We start from the raw sequence: 15,746 nt of genomic DNA, 5'->3' as shown, positions 1-15,746 counted from the left end.
GGATGTATTGGCTTTTTGAACTCAGCAAACTTTCTTACATCTCATCATATGCTTGTCAGAAAAAATTTGTCAGACTCTGCAACTATTTATCTTTCTCTCAGGCTGTAATACAGATACAGCTTATGAGAATATGTATTTATTTCTCTTTTTGTTATCAATCTTATGTCTAACAAATGCTGTATTTCTAGAAGATGCTACGTTGGACATTCTGTGACTCAGCATGAAGCAGTGAATCGCACTGTTCAGAACTCTCTCTTTTTGCACAATTTGGCAGGGACATTATTATTTGCAACTCTAAGTATACTAGTTCCCTTAATAAAAATTTTTCCAAAGTCAACAGAAACATATTTAAAATAGAGTATAAAAAAGCTGCTTAAATGCCTGACAATGTGAAAAACTTCAACTTATTTTTGAAAAAAAAAAAACCTATTAAAGTGAAATTTTTATTTTAAGTGTATATACTTTTAGAAAGCCAAAAAGTTGATTTGATTGACTAGTTCTACATTTTTCAGTGAATACCTTAGGGACTTGTATTCCTTCATTATTTATGAAATTTTATTTTTATACATTGGCAACTCTTTCTTCCTTATTTCATTTATAATTTCCTTTCATTTTTATCAGCAAACTTGCCCAATCATCAGTCTTGAACTTCTTTCTTTCTAATATGATTTCTATCTATCTAATCATAGAATGCTACAAAGACCAATGAAAATATCCTTATACTTTTGCCTGAGGATATTGGTAGTTGATTTATTATCTTTCTGTGTTAGAAATAGGATAAATTATATGAAAATCTGAGTTAAAATGTAGTTTATGGCCACCTATGCTTTCATATGAAATTTGTATGAAGATCTCCCTTCTTTATGTGGCAGTTATTATATATAAAGTGGACTGTGACCTGGTCTTGGACTCATTCTATATGTACTTTAAAAAAATATTCAATGTGTAATTGATATCTACTGCTTTTATACTTCACCATTTGAAAGCTCTTGGCAACAAACAGAAATGACTTTGAAAAATGGTTCTAGTGCTTGGACAGATGATACAGAAGAATTCAAGGACTAACTTTCAAGAAATACTTTCTAAATACAGTTACCAGCTCCACAAGCTCAGGCCTGCATAATAGCATCACAAATTTAAATGGCTTTTTTTTTTTTAAAGAACCTGAGTTTTTTCAAAGATTATTGATTGAGATGATTCTTATTCAATCTTTCAGCATCTCAATGTGTATGAGGTCTCTTATTATTCCTATTTTGTAGATAGTTAAGGTGGTTATAGCCTGTTTGTTTAAAGTCCTTCTCAGACCTTTTAGGAATGTTTGAGAAATAATTATATAATGGAGACTTCAGAGTTTAATTTCCCTGGGTCTGCCTTTTCTATGTATTCTTGATTTCTTTTTGAAGAATTGAGTGTATCTCATTACAAAAGCATCAGAAAATATAATGTTTCTATCACAATACAATTTTCTTGAGTGAAATGCATTATTCAACTTTATTCAGTAAAAAGCAACATAATATGGTATTTCTGTGGCACCTGTATCCATGCTAAGAATATTTTTTAGAAAAAAATACAGGAGAAAATTTTTTCCTAAACCCGAGCCTGTTTAAAAAATAAAAGGAAAAACAAAACAAAATAGAGCAAAACAAAGCCTTGAAAGCTAGTGTCAGAGCCTGTGTTTTAGAAACTAAAAGACACCTTATTTCATTGATAAAGAACAATAGAAATTTATCTTCACTTAGCATTCAATAGACAAGAAGGTTGGCTCCCAAACAGTGGAGTTACAGATCTGAACAACATTGTCACAGAAAGTAAAAGGAACCATAAATGGACTTTAAAGTCATTTATAAAGAGCTTGTGACTGCTGTCAACTCTACCAAAAGATGCATGGATTCTCTCAGAAACAAGTGGCTTTTTAACAACATTGACATATTGTTATTCACCTCTTTGACAAAGATAGTAAATTGGTTATTGTGGTGAAGAGCACTGTACAATGCTACCACATTGCTGTTATTCTTTACAAATAATTTTATGATGAAATAAAGCAGTTGTAAGTGGCGTGAAGTAAGCTTAGGTTGCAGTGATGTTACGAAGTTAGTCCATTCTGGCTTCTAAATTTGAAGGGGGGACAAATACATAATAATTCTGATATATAAATTTTAAACTGATGCTTTTCACATATAAAAGTGAAATCGTTTTTGTTTTTTCTTATCTGACAAAAGAGCTTCTGACATATAACATTCAAGTAAGAAATGCAATACACACACGGGTTCTCGTGTATGTGCATGCACACATACACTCATGAAATTGAAATATTTGTTTTCTGCAACTTTCCAAACATAACAATATGTGATATGTGAAAAATAATAAAAATTTAAGAGACAAATCAAATAATTTTATTTAACTAAACTAACTTCAAAAACATATATTTGTATTAAGGCCAGGTTTTGAAAAGAGAGGTAAACATTTTAAACACGTATACACAGTCATGCATATATGCACACACACACATGTAAGTATACACAGGACAAACTTTCAAAAGTACAATAAAAATAAAGACAAAGTAAATAAGCCTAGAGTTTGAAAGGAGTCTATAATATAAACTCCATAAGAACAGGGACTTTAGTTTGTTCTTGTAATATGCTCAAGATTTTGAACAGACACATATTTAATATATATTTGGTGAACGAAGGAATAAGGGTAGAAAGCAGAAACCATCACATACCTCTATACAGTGAAATATTGCCTGTAATGGGCTAAGGACTGTGTATGGTCTATATTACTCTTGTTTTCAGAAGTATTAGAAAATACTTGTTTTTCAAATAGAAATAAGGAATGAACAGGAAAAATGAATATCACATGAAGTTCCGAAAGACTTGAAAAGGTTTAACTATACCAACTGCAACAATCTCATCCATTTGCAAAATAAGAACAATTAACAATACTCCAATTTTTAAATAAAATAAATAACAAAAATTGTATTAAATTTACTTTGTTTTCAAAAAAACAGGGAAACAAAAGGTCTTATTTGATTAATCAGGTTTGTTAATATCCTCAATATTCACATGACTCCTTATAATATTGATGAACATTAATGCAGCATTTCTAAATTTGAAAATATATCATTAGATGCAAAATGAGGGTCATGTTTTGCTAAATTGAGATGTGGTAAAATTTATTGGACCATGTGATGTCTCATGAAATAATAACAAATATCATGAAATTCTATATATAATGTATAGCAGACTTGATAGCCATATATTTGTGATCATAAAATGTCTTGAATATTTGTTTTTTAAAATTTACATTTGTATGAATTTATTAAAGTAAATATTCAAATCTGTATAATCAAGTTTTCCTCATTTGAGATATCCTATATTGATTGAATAAATGGCCTATAACTTTCTTGCACTCTTTCACTCTGAACTCCAGACTTAGCTTTGAGAATTGCTTTGGAAGTTGTACATTAGCAGATTTAACACCACAGAAGGCTCGAGAGAGAACTTGCTCTTGTGCATCTGCTATCACCTTGAGAACACAGCTAGCCTGCTGGAGAATAAGGAATAAAAATAATCGAGTTTCCCCAGTTGTCCCAGCCAATACCAGTATAAATCCACTGACAGCCAGCCATGTGAACTATCCCAGCCACAATTAGTACCTAGCCAACCATCCCAGATAAGTAAAAAAAATATATATATATATATATTGTTTATGCCACTGCAGTGTTAGGAGGGCTTGTTTTTATTGTTATTATTGTTATGTTGCTCTATACTATCAATGAATAATGTATATCAAAGTAGCCACACAAAAGAAATTATGGAGTCATTTTATTTGCATGCTTCATTTTTTCAGGAAGTTGCTATTAAATCGGGAGTACAGCATTAAAGAACTTGGCAGTAATTAATTCATACTTGATTCATTTCTATTAAAATATCTGAAAAGACCACACTAGCAGAGAAAATTGATAGTGTCCTTCCTGTGTCCTCATGATGAACCAAAATCTGACCTCATCAACTATTCTATTGATATCCCAGATATATTTTCTGAAGTATTTTCCCTATGGATTTCTCTTTAGTTTGTTATCTAAGCTCTTTTAGGAATTGATTAGCAATAGAGAAAAATTTGCCTATTTTCACTTGTGGCTTCTGAGTTTATCCTGGTAATTCCTAACCCTTTAAACTTTGAATTCATTGAAAAACTAAAAAGACATAAATAAAAGCCCTTCTCTTTTCTGAGGTTATACAATATGAAAGATATCCTGGGTCAATATACTAAGTCACTATAGTTTCCACCTAAAAGGAATACATATCTTTCTCAGTTTCATAATTAATACTATTTTCTAACCTTGAAATTTTGAAAATATATGTTCATTTTTCCTCAAAGAGTCTGATTCAATGCAATGGACCTGTAATATAACCAAATATTAAACAATTTGCATCAGATTGTTACCATTGGGGATGCCCCAACGGCAGGGAGGAGAGAGAGGGCTAATGGTGCAGAAGTGTAGTTAGCATTTTCCTTGGTTCTTCCTCATTGACGCAGTGAAGAATCACAGGTCAGTGAGATTTAGAAAATATTTATTAAGTATATTTTAGAAAGACAAAGAATGCCCCAAGGAGGTACATGGTTTCAGTGATGAGAGCTGAGACAGAGCGCTGTAATAACAGCCACCACCACAACAAGAGGACAAAAAAGGCCCAGAAGTGGGAATGTCTGCATTATTTCTGGGCCATGATGGGTGGCTCAAAAAATTTTCTAGGTAATTGGCAAGTGAAGTTATTTTGATTGACACCTGGCTGGTATATAACTTTTTGCCTAGTGCACATGTACATACCCAGAATCCGACTACCATTGGGGTGCTGGTGATCTCTAGAGTCGCTATTCCTTTGTTCCTTTCCCCCTGTTGCTCATGTCTGACTTGCTACCTATCAAAGTTACTGAAAATTTGAACTTATGAATTTGCTAGTGTATATGTATTGTGTTCTACATAACGGGTGTGTAGGTTGAAAAATGACTTCCAAATATGTCCGCATCATAATCTCTTGGACCTGTGAATATTATCTGTATGGCATAAAAAGGACTTTGAAAATGTGATTAAGTCAAGGATCTTAAAATCAGAAAATAATCCATTACTCCGGAGGATCTGATGAAATCATGAGGGTCAGAATGAGGGGCAGTAGGGATATAACAAAAACAGAGATTAGACTGATGTACATTAAAGATGGAGGAAAGGCCCACAAGCTAAGAAATACAGACAGCCACTAGATGCTGAAAAAGGCAAGAAAATAACTTCGCTCATCAGAGCTTCCAGAGGAAACCATCTTTGTGGAGGGCTGGATTTTACCCCAATGAAATCAGTTTGGTACTTCTACCCTCCAGACTGGGAAGCCAATATGTTTGTAATGTTTTAATCTACTAAATTTGTAGTGATTTAATTTGTTACAGTACCAATAAAAACTAATACTTGGGGCTAGTGAGTTTATAAATCTATCACCTGCTGTTTTAAAACAGTGTTTAATTCTATTTGTTTATTATTCCCTCAGGCCTCCATTGCCTCTGCTTCTAACATTCCAGTGTTGTTTTCACAACAGCCTGGACTTGAAACTCATTCCCTTTTAGACTATATATATGTGTATGTATGTATGTATGTATATACCATCTCTTCTTATGGCTGGATTATGGATTCATAACAATGAGTCTGATTCAAACATGGCTCGCTAAGCTGCAAATGCTGTTAATTAGATTACTCCAATAAGTAGAGAGACCTTCTTTAGCTTCCTTGTGAGTACACTTAAGGTTTAAGTTCATCACTGATTATGGTAGTTAATAGATTATTGCCCTGTTATTCCGAATTTCGTTCAAGTTCTTTTATATATGTACACACTTCCCATTTGTCTACATCAACTTTGACTTTGCTATGAATTCAGCAAACTTTCTTACACACTGTATGAAGCAACATTTTCTATTGTCTTTAATGTACTTTAATCTTTCTTCAGATAGCTTTGCTTGATCTAACTATGCTATTATCTAGCAAAGAAGTCTGTGTTCTTCTACAATGTAAAATATTTTATATATTTTGAACATTTGTCTTCTTATCCCTTTCTTTACTAAACTATACTTAAAAGTTTTCTGACTGAACTTATATCTTTGCATACTTTTGTAGAGCCCTTTGTTCTTCACAAAACTTTCAAACTTAATTATTTCCTTTTCTTCAAAGCAGAGAAAATTTGGGAAAAACTATGTATAAGGCAAAATGTGTCCTTACGCTTTTTAGATTTCTAGTTAGTAAGTAGGACATTGTTGTTGTTTTTTTCTAAAATTTATGTCTACTTTCTTTAACACCTATCCTTAACTTTATTCCAGAATTATCCTTATGTTTGTATGAACTTTTCAGCAAGATATGAGTTGATCTCTAATAAACTATGAGATTAGTAGAAAATCAAAGAGGATATCCCTGGGAGTCAATACATTTATTTTTTAAATTAGTTTCAGTTATAGAACACAATGGTTAGACAGAGAAAAGTTGAAGGAATGAAGAAGTACAAATTAGTAGTTACAAAACAGTCACAGGGATGTGGAGTCATTATAATTTAAAGAGAAAAAAATTGGTTATAAACTTCTGCAAAATTGAAATAAAACTTCATAGCTAATCACATGTGATAAAGAAGTTACTTTGGATAAATTTTTCCTATTTCAAAAACTTAAACCTTGCCAAAAGTTAATATAACTGAACTTGTTGCCTATTTAGTAACCTAAAATAATTTGGGTCCATGGGCATTCCTTCAAAATTAGCCATATGTATACAAGTAAAAAAAAAATCTTCACTACATATAATAATTAATACAAAGTAGCTGCATGAAAATGCTAAGTGGAAAAACAAACAAACAAACATTGTCCTTTATCTTGTGTGTAATACTAAGCATGAACACATAAATAAATGGACTATTTACACACTTATTTTGTATGTTTTTCCTTGAATTATTTTTTAGTGCTCTGTTAATTTTCTTATTCAGTGAATGCAGAGAGACTTATCAGGGTTTTCCTAAATTGTTCACTAATGAATCACAAATAAAGATTCAAAACTAGTATTAGCACTTTGCATTTGGGAAGTGTTTTATAATTTCTAACAAGTCACTATAGCACCTTTGGTTATCAAGTGTCAATATCACCACACTGCATATTTGCTGATGAAATAAAGAAATTCTTATGGACACATGTTAGTTCTTAAAAGTACTATGAGTCAGTATCTGTATTTCTGGGCTGTTCTATTTCCTGATGTTAGTTAATTACCTTTTGGTACCAGTCAAATCACATAGATGGTGCTATCAACAGAGCAGTAGTTTTTATAGACATTGCAGCTGTAAACTTGGCAAGGATAAGAAATGTTGATGTTCTGAATCAAAGAAAACCTTCTGTGGTTGAAAATCAATGGTCAAGCTGTAATGACAAAAACAAGGGTTTAGGGATTGTATATAACTCATTCTAAGTTGCATTTAAATATTTACCCAAAAGATAAATTTATGCCATAAATATTTGTGTATAAAATATGTATGTGTGTATATATGTATATGTGATACATATATTCATAATAGGTCTCACCACAAAATATTAACCTAAAATCTAAGCATTTATGTTTTATATAAATTATATACAGGGTTGACATTTAATGGAACTTGGGATATTCTTTTGTACGTACTGACACTTAATAAAGTCTAGTTATCAATTTCTCTAGGCGTCTGTTTTACTTAAACGTGTGCCATCTGTTAAGAGTTTGTTTACAGTTTCATGATTCAGTGCAAAGGTTCTTAAAACAAGGACGGCTTTTCATAAAAGCAAAGAAGAGAAAGGAAATTATAAATACAGCAAGGATCTAATTTTTGTTGCAGCGTTGTTGTTATCATTTTTGCTATTGTTAAAGAAATATTAAGTTGGTTCAAAAAGGATGTGGAGAAAAGATTTATGACAAAAATTAAATCCAGAAACCACTTACCCATTCCCTCTTTTATTTTTTATTGTTTGACCAAGATTCCTAAAAGATGTAATTTTGTTGGTCACAGAGTTCTTCCTGCTTTATGTGAGATTAGGTGAAGTTGGAGATGAATAAAGTTAGAATCAACAATAAGGATCATTTAAAGAAGTGTGTTATCAGGTGGAGCGTTCTGAGAAGAAAACTTGGAACTACATTTTCTTTGTTGCAGAACAAAAAATGTTTCTGAATTTAGAAGTAAATTTTTCACAATAAATTATTCTGAAGTAAATACACGCTCAAAGACATCACAATGTGCTTTTGGCCTTTTGATACAATAATAATATAATAATATAAATTATAATGTTGGTTTATGGTCCTATGGACTTATTCTTTATAAGTAAACAACTCCCTACCTTTTCAGATGCTGGTATAATCATGCAGGCTTAGATAAGAAATTATAGACATTTTTACCTGTGAAACATTACTGCTGACAATTATTTTTCATTACTCACACCAATTTGCACTTTTTTAGTGTGCTTAGAATTTAGCAGTCATACACATAGACTATTCTCAATAGATTATTGCTTATAAGAACATGTTAAAATTATAGATCGCACAAAATATGTTCGTTGAGTGAATTATGTTTATTTAGATTGTAATAAATTGTCAGTTTAACACATCTTATCTCATGAACACTTCTTAAGGATATTATTGAAGGACATCCTATTAAAAGTATTTAACACACAAACCATATGACAGAAATTGTTTTTCAAAGTGCTTCAGTTTCCAACGCTACATAATAAAAGTTCTAATAACACTTACATATTTCTTTTCCACAGAGCTTAAAAAGAACAGAAATTTGCATTCACTTTACTTAACATGTGTTGGATTATTGAAGTATTTGAATGTTTCACATATAATCTTAAAAACATGACACAAAGAAGTAACTTAATGCCATAGCTTAGAGCACCATCTTTGACACCAGGCTACTTGGGTTGAAGTCCTGATACTGCCACTTACTACCAAGATGACCTTGTAAATGTAGATAATAAAATAACCTAAGCCAATGTTTATTAATAGAAATGGATTATATGTAAAGTTCGTAGAAATAATGACCAAGAAAAAATCTATTATAGTGTTTCTTATTATTATGCACTGTTTTCTTTACAACACTTTCCATCTTGTTGTCATTTTTATATTTACTTTCATTTTTTTCCCAAATTTGTGTCATATCACCCCACAATCTTACTTATGTTGTTGATATGCTGTTAATCGTTGCTTATTAACTATTTTCAAAGCTCAATGAACACCAATTGAGGTTGTAATGTGTCACCATTGGCTGACTAGGAGCTGTTTAATTAGAGCATTTAAAATATCATTGCTCATGAACCATTATTCATAAATGTAAACAGCAGCACCTTAGTGTAACTCTGTTAACAAACCAAAGCTGAATTATCTCTTATATTAGATCATGAATAGAAGCTTACTGATCCATTCTAATGAAGGCCTTGCCTTCATTATTTAAAACAAAACAAAACAAAACAAAACAAAACAAACTAACAAACATAGGTGAGGCATAATAGCATCCATAGGACTAAATAACATTTTGAATTCTTGATAAATCTAATTATTATCAATGTAAGTGTTGCATCTAAATTGACTTGTTGGACATAACTAGATGATACATGAATATGATGTGGATTATGAAAGCCCATTTGTTTTGCTTTTCTTTTTTTTAAATAGCCTTTATAGAATTTCTATAGTCATGTTTTTCTTATTGTTAGTACACCCACATTAATTCTTCATGGGTCATTTACACTGTTAGAAGCACTGCTTTTCAATTAAGGTGTGGTTTGGAATATAAAGCAGAATACTATTACGATTTTTCTATATAATGTAATAAATGACAAGTGATAAAAACAACTTGTAGACTTTTAATTAGCTCATTTGATACTAAAATTCTACTGGTCCGATTATTATAAAATTTGTATTGTTGTTCATGCTTATAGATTTTGAAAATTATATTTATTCATATTTTTTCTACTAAAACATTTTAAAATCAGATGTCCTATTTGTGTATTCTAAGATTTAACAACAAAATTATGTTTTATAGATAAGCCTATGTTACTCCTCAAATGAGAAAATAAAAACACATAGCAGTACATTTTTATAGTACCATTGTTAAAGCTATACATTTTGTTAGTCTAACTGTTCTTTACTCATATTAATATTTTTATTAATGTAGTAAATGTGACATGTGATAGTAGACAATTTTTTGTACAATGTTCTTTGTTCAAAAACAAACAAAAAAACAAAAGGCTCTTATAATTATACAGGTAAATTTCTTCACTTTTTGTCTGTAAAAATTTTTAACATCTCACCGTTTTAGATGAAATAGTAAATTAAAAAGTCTTTTGCATGTTAAAATGTTTTCTATTGATATGCTAAATTTCTCTCTTATTTCAAAACTTTGCCCAAGTGTCTAACAAATTTTGGCAATTTAGTTATGTCTGACAAACAGTAGATTAAACTGAGGAAGCCAAGATATGCATTTGTAGTGATATTATAAATTGTTCCAAGATGAATCTACTGGTGCATAATTACCTCACTGGCTCCAAATAATTAAAAAGTCTCTTTAGGATGCAAGAACATTGCCTCCTGAGCACATATTGGAGTATGTGATCAGGGCAATAAACCATTCAATTTAATTGTGATTTGGTACTGAAGTGACCAAATAAAGAGTGAAATAGCTATAGAAATATTTATAAAAGCTGAAAGACATTGCTATAATGAGTTATTGATTCAATTACAATAATTTTTGGCTTTTTGTACATTAATTCCTCTCAAAATACTGAATTCCTACAATAATTTAGAATCTTGAATGATGTCATTTACACAAAATATTTAGGTGCCACTTCTCTAGTCCACAGTGTGTGCATGAGAATATGCATGTGTGAAGGCAACCACAAAACAGATCTGAATACAACACGTATAGATTAATCACTATAAATATATTAGGGGACTTAAACACACAGGAAGTTAGGTGAAAAAATATGTACTGATGGTGCTTTGTATCCCAGAAAGTATACCATACAGCAAGCATTCACCTTGTTCTGTGTGTATTGGTGGACACAATAAAGACATTGCTAGGTGAATATTAAAGGGAATTTAGTTTCTTGGACTTAGGTCATGCTCTAGCCCAGGAAAAGAGATATGAGTCATCCATTGCAATAGGTCAGGCTCTGTCAGGTAGAAATAGAGGAAATGGTATCTTTCGTTTTGCTTTTAAAGTAAATAAATAAATCTGTCTGTGATCCCTAGTATAATATAGGTTATAAATAAATATGTGAGAAAAAGCAGAATCTGGCAGTTTTACTTTTCATTCTCTATTATTCGCCTCCCACCACACGCAGACACACAGACACACAGACACACAGACACACAGACACACACACACACACACACACACACACTCTCTCTCTCTCACATCCATACAAAGATATAGGAGCAAAATACATATGCACAGCTATATAAAGAGCCTCTAAGCTTCAAGATCAGAAAGAGTTGGAAGGAAAAGCAGAAAAAAATCCTGATGAGGACAATTATGAGAGAGCCATGCAATTCCTACCTCAATCCTGAGATTAAAATCCATAAATCTATTAGATAATTCTCAAGGAAGTTTGGAAATTTATGGGCAGAAGAGACTTGTACCCTGTTTGTTTTCTGAAATTCTGAGCAACGGCCTCCCCCCCAGGCCTTCTGCACATCACAATGGTATGGGAACAATATTGTAGAGAGGGCTGTGGAGCACATAACTGCTGGAGTGGGAATTTATCACTCTGAGGAAGAATTAATGAGTTTCTGATGTTTCTCTAAGGAGAGGAGAGAAAGACTGTATTTTCATGTTGTACCATGGGCAGCACCCGGAATAACAGGGAGAGATAGGTGGCAGATTTGAGAGGTATCATGATTGTGCAAGTAAGTGTGTGCTGTCAGAAGATACAGAAAGGAAAGAAAAAAATTGATGATGAAATGACGATGACGGCTTGATTGTGCAGTGAGGTGAGGAGAGAAATAAGAATTAGATACTACTATGTGTTCATCTCATGTGATGTAAATTTGGAAAGCTATTGGTTTTGCAAAGAGCAGACTCATCTCTCTGATGCAATGCCAACTCATACAGGACAAGAAGGGGAAAAAAAAATATTAAGAAATTGGAACTTTAGATTAAATGTTTTACATTGAGGGGAATTTTTGTTGTTAATTTAAAAGACAATATCTAGGAGAATTGCATTTAATTTTAAAATATAGACAAGAAACCAAAACATATTCTTAAAAAATTATTTATGGAGAACTGGAATGAGGAGGAAAGTCAGAATATCAAAATTGTCCATATTAAAAAAGGCTACTCAGCAATAAACCAGTAAGAAAGTAAGTTAATCAATAATTATTTTAAATGCAAGTGGGTCATTAATTAAGGTATATCTTGTATTATTTAGCTTATATATTATAAGCAAAACAATATTAATGAAGTCATTAGAAATTACAAAGAACTAACATGGTGATACTTATAAAAATATCTTATTGGAAATTAACTTGTATGACATCAATAATATCAAAAAGATTTTAAATGCATCTAGAAGACAGTCTATTGATCTTAATTCTCAATTCTCTGATTCCCCTTCTAGTCACTTTCTACAAGGGTCACTGAAACAATGACTTGTTTGCATGATCCATCCACCCCTATTGGTTGTTGTAGTTGTCATTTATCACATTGATAATTATTTGAGTTTTAACAAGTACTATGTATTCTTATTTTTCTGTTTAGTGATTGCTTTTATGTCCTTTAGTCAGAGACCATTTGTACAGTAAGATGTAAAAATCTGGAGATCTTACATTTAAAAACTGTAAGAGGATTGACTCCGGAATTCTGTTATTCACTGATAAACTCAAATTATATCAAGAGAAAAGATGCCAATCCTAATATGAAGAGCTTGAGGAACCAGATATGGGATGAAAACTGAATTATCTATTTTTCCATAATATTTTTTATTACATGAAAAAGCCAGACAATATTTAGATATATAAGTATTATATTATTTTTTGAGAGGCCAGTATATGAATCCAACTATATTCTTTGTAGTGAGTGGTCAATAAAACATAATAAAACTCTTTCCATCATGGTTCAAGAGTTAACTTCCTTTGTTCTTTCAGTTAGTTAAATTGCATAAAAATAATGCAATGTCAGAATATGTTGAAATCCATTATCTATAGTAGTCTGTGATTTCTAATAATAATATTAATTTTATTTTGGATGACTGGTTTTGGATAGTCCTTTATTTATGCTCTTTTCTTGGACAAGACCCTCCTTTTCTTTGGTGGGACAGGAGCAAGGTTATAAATATTTTTAAAATTTGAAGTTTTTCTTGGAGACCATACATCCATTATGGTCTTTAAAAACAGATTGTAGGCATTTCTGAAACTCTTTAGATCAGAGAAGTAAAAAAATAAATAAATAAATAATAGTTCCATGTTAAGTCAACATAGATCTCTATGACTCAGTGAAAGCAGTCCTAAGAGGGAAATTCATAGCAATACAAGCCTATATGAAGAAATAAAAATCTCAGATAAAAAATTGAATCTTAAACTAAAGGAAATAGAAAAGGAATAGCAAACAAAGCCCAAAGTGAGTAGAAGGAAGGAGATAATAAAGATCGGTGAAGAATAAACAAAATAGAGTCTAAAAATCTACAAAATGTCAATGAAACCAAAAGCTGATTCTTTGAAAAGATTAAAAAAAAAAAAGATAAGCCTTTAATCAAATTCATCAAGAAAAAGAAGAGAGAATTCAAATAAATAAAATCAGAAACGAAAGAGAAGTGACAGCTGACACGAGAAAATGTAAAGGATTATAAGAAAATGCCACAAGCAATTATATGCCAACAATCTGGATAGATAATTAGAAACATACAATCTCCAAGACTAAATCAAGAAGAAACAGAAAATCTATGAGACTGATAGCTACTAATGAAATCAAATCAGTAATCAAAAAATTCCCAACAAATAAATTAAGTTGAACCAGTAATCAAAAAACTCTCATCAAATAAAAGTCTTGGACTAGATAACTTATATGTGGAATCTAAAGAACAAAATAAAAGAACAAACAAAACAGAAGCAAACTCGTAAATACAGAGAACATTTTGATGGTTACCAGAAGAGAAGAGAGTTGGGAGGATGGGGAAAAAAGGAGGAAGGTTTAAGAAGTAAAAATTGGTACTTAAAAAATAGACACAGGGATGTGAAGTACAACATAGGGAATATAGTCAATAATATTGTAAAAACTAAGTATAGTGCCAGATGGGTACTAGGCTAATCAAGGTAATCACTTTGTAAATTATACAAATGTCTAACCACTACTCTGTACACCTGAAACTAATATAAAAAATATTGAATGTCAATTATAATTGAAAAATAAATAAAATATTTTAAAAGAAATGTACTTATACATGCATATTTGTGCATTCAGTTGACAATTTGCTTCTAACAAAGAATGTTTTTGTGCTTCCTCTTTGCTTATAAAATCCACTCAATTTTGCAAATTGGTCACTATCTCACTCCTGTTCTCGCTCTTCCTCTCTCATCCTCCTAAATAAGCCAGTAATAACTTCTTCATATTTTTCAGTCTTATTACAGTATTGTTATAAACATTGTCAGCAGAAAATAGTGAACACTAGTTTTTCTCTGTTTATGTGTGTTAGATTTTCTCACTGCTAATTTTTAGCAGTTTGGGATGGATATTTGATAAGCGACAGTAAAAAGAAGATTTGGGGTATAATCATGAAACAAAGTTATTTATAAATCAATCAAAATTAGCAAAGGAAAATTTTTTATCTTCCTATTTTAACTTTGAAGGATTAGAATTATTCTATCACCAAACTAAGAATATACCTTTACCGTCCATAGATGGGATTACAGTGGTGATATTGTCATAACTCAGCCCTTGGTATTTACAAATGCTTCATTAACTGAGGACTGTCACCATGTTGAAAGATTAGAATTATGGAAGCAAATTTATATCACCTTCATGCCAAAATCGGTAGGGGGTATTGTGTGGCTGTACAATGATTTTACCAAAACAACACCAAGATAAATAACTCTAGAGACCCAACAAAGAGACAGGTGATTACAATCAAGATGAAAATGCAATTTGGAAGCATTTCCTACTTTAAGCATTAAAGGGATTGTGGTGTTCTGGCTATGATAAGAAACCCTTTTCTGCTCAGAAGGGAAAAGGGGGGAATGCTAGTGGGTCAGCATATTAACTATTTGATGGCTTATTCCAGTAAATGAATTTTTTTATAAGATTCTTCATGTCAGGAATGCTAACTATTATTTAAATTTAAATATAGAAAATGGAAGTTTTAAAGATTTTATGTTCTATGATATAGAGTTATCATGATTTACAACTTCAAATTTAAATAGCTAATTTTTAAGATATATACACTTACTTTAGAAATAATTATAAATTTGCTGAAAATAAGTCATACACACATAACTAGTCTTGTTGCCATAGTCAATATAGTGAAAATGACAATTGCTTCTTAGAAATGGTTAATATTCTTCTAATAGTTTAAAATAACAGTTTGTGCCCCAATTTTTTAAATGTTATTAAATTTAAGATAATACTAGAGATAAAATTTAGATGTACCACATGTAACAATTATTTAAAATTCTAATATAAAAATATTATGAATATTTTATTGGACTGATTTAAAAAATC

Source organism: Pteropus alecto, unplaced genomic scaffold (assembly GCF_000325575.1).
Source record: "Pteropus alecto unplaced genomic scaffold, ASM32557v1 scaffold239, whole genome shotgun sequence".
NCBI lineage: Eukaryota > Metazoa > Chordata > Mammalia > Chiroptera > Pteropodidae > Pteropus > Pteropus alecto.
The sequence above is the reverse complement of the archived record's forward strand: the minus strand, read 5'-3'. Positions refer to the sequence as shown.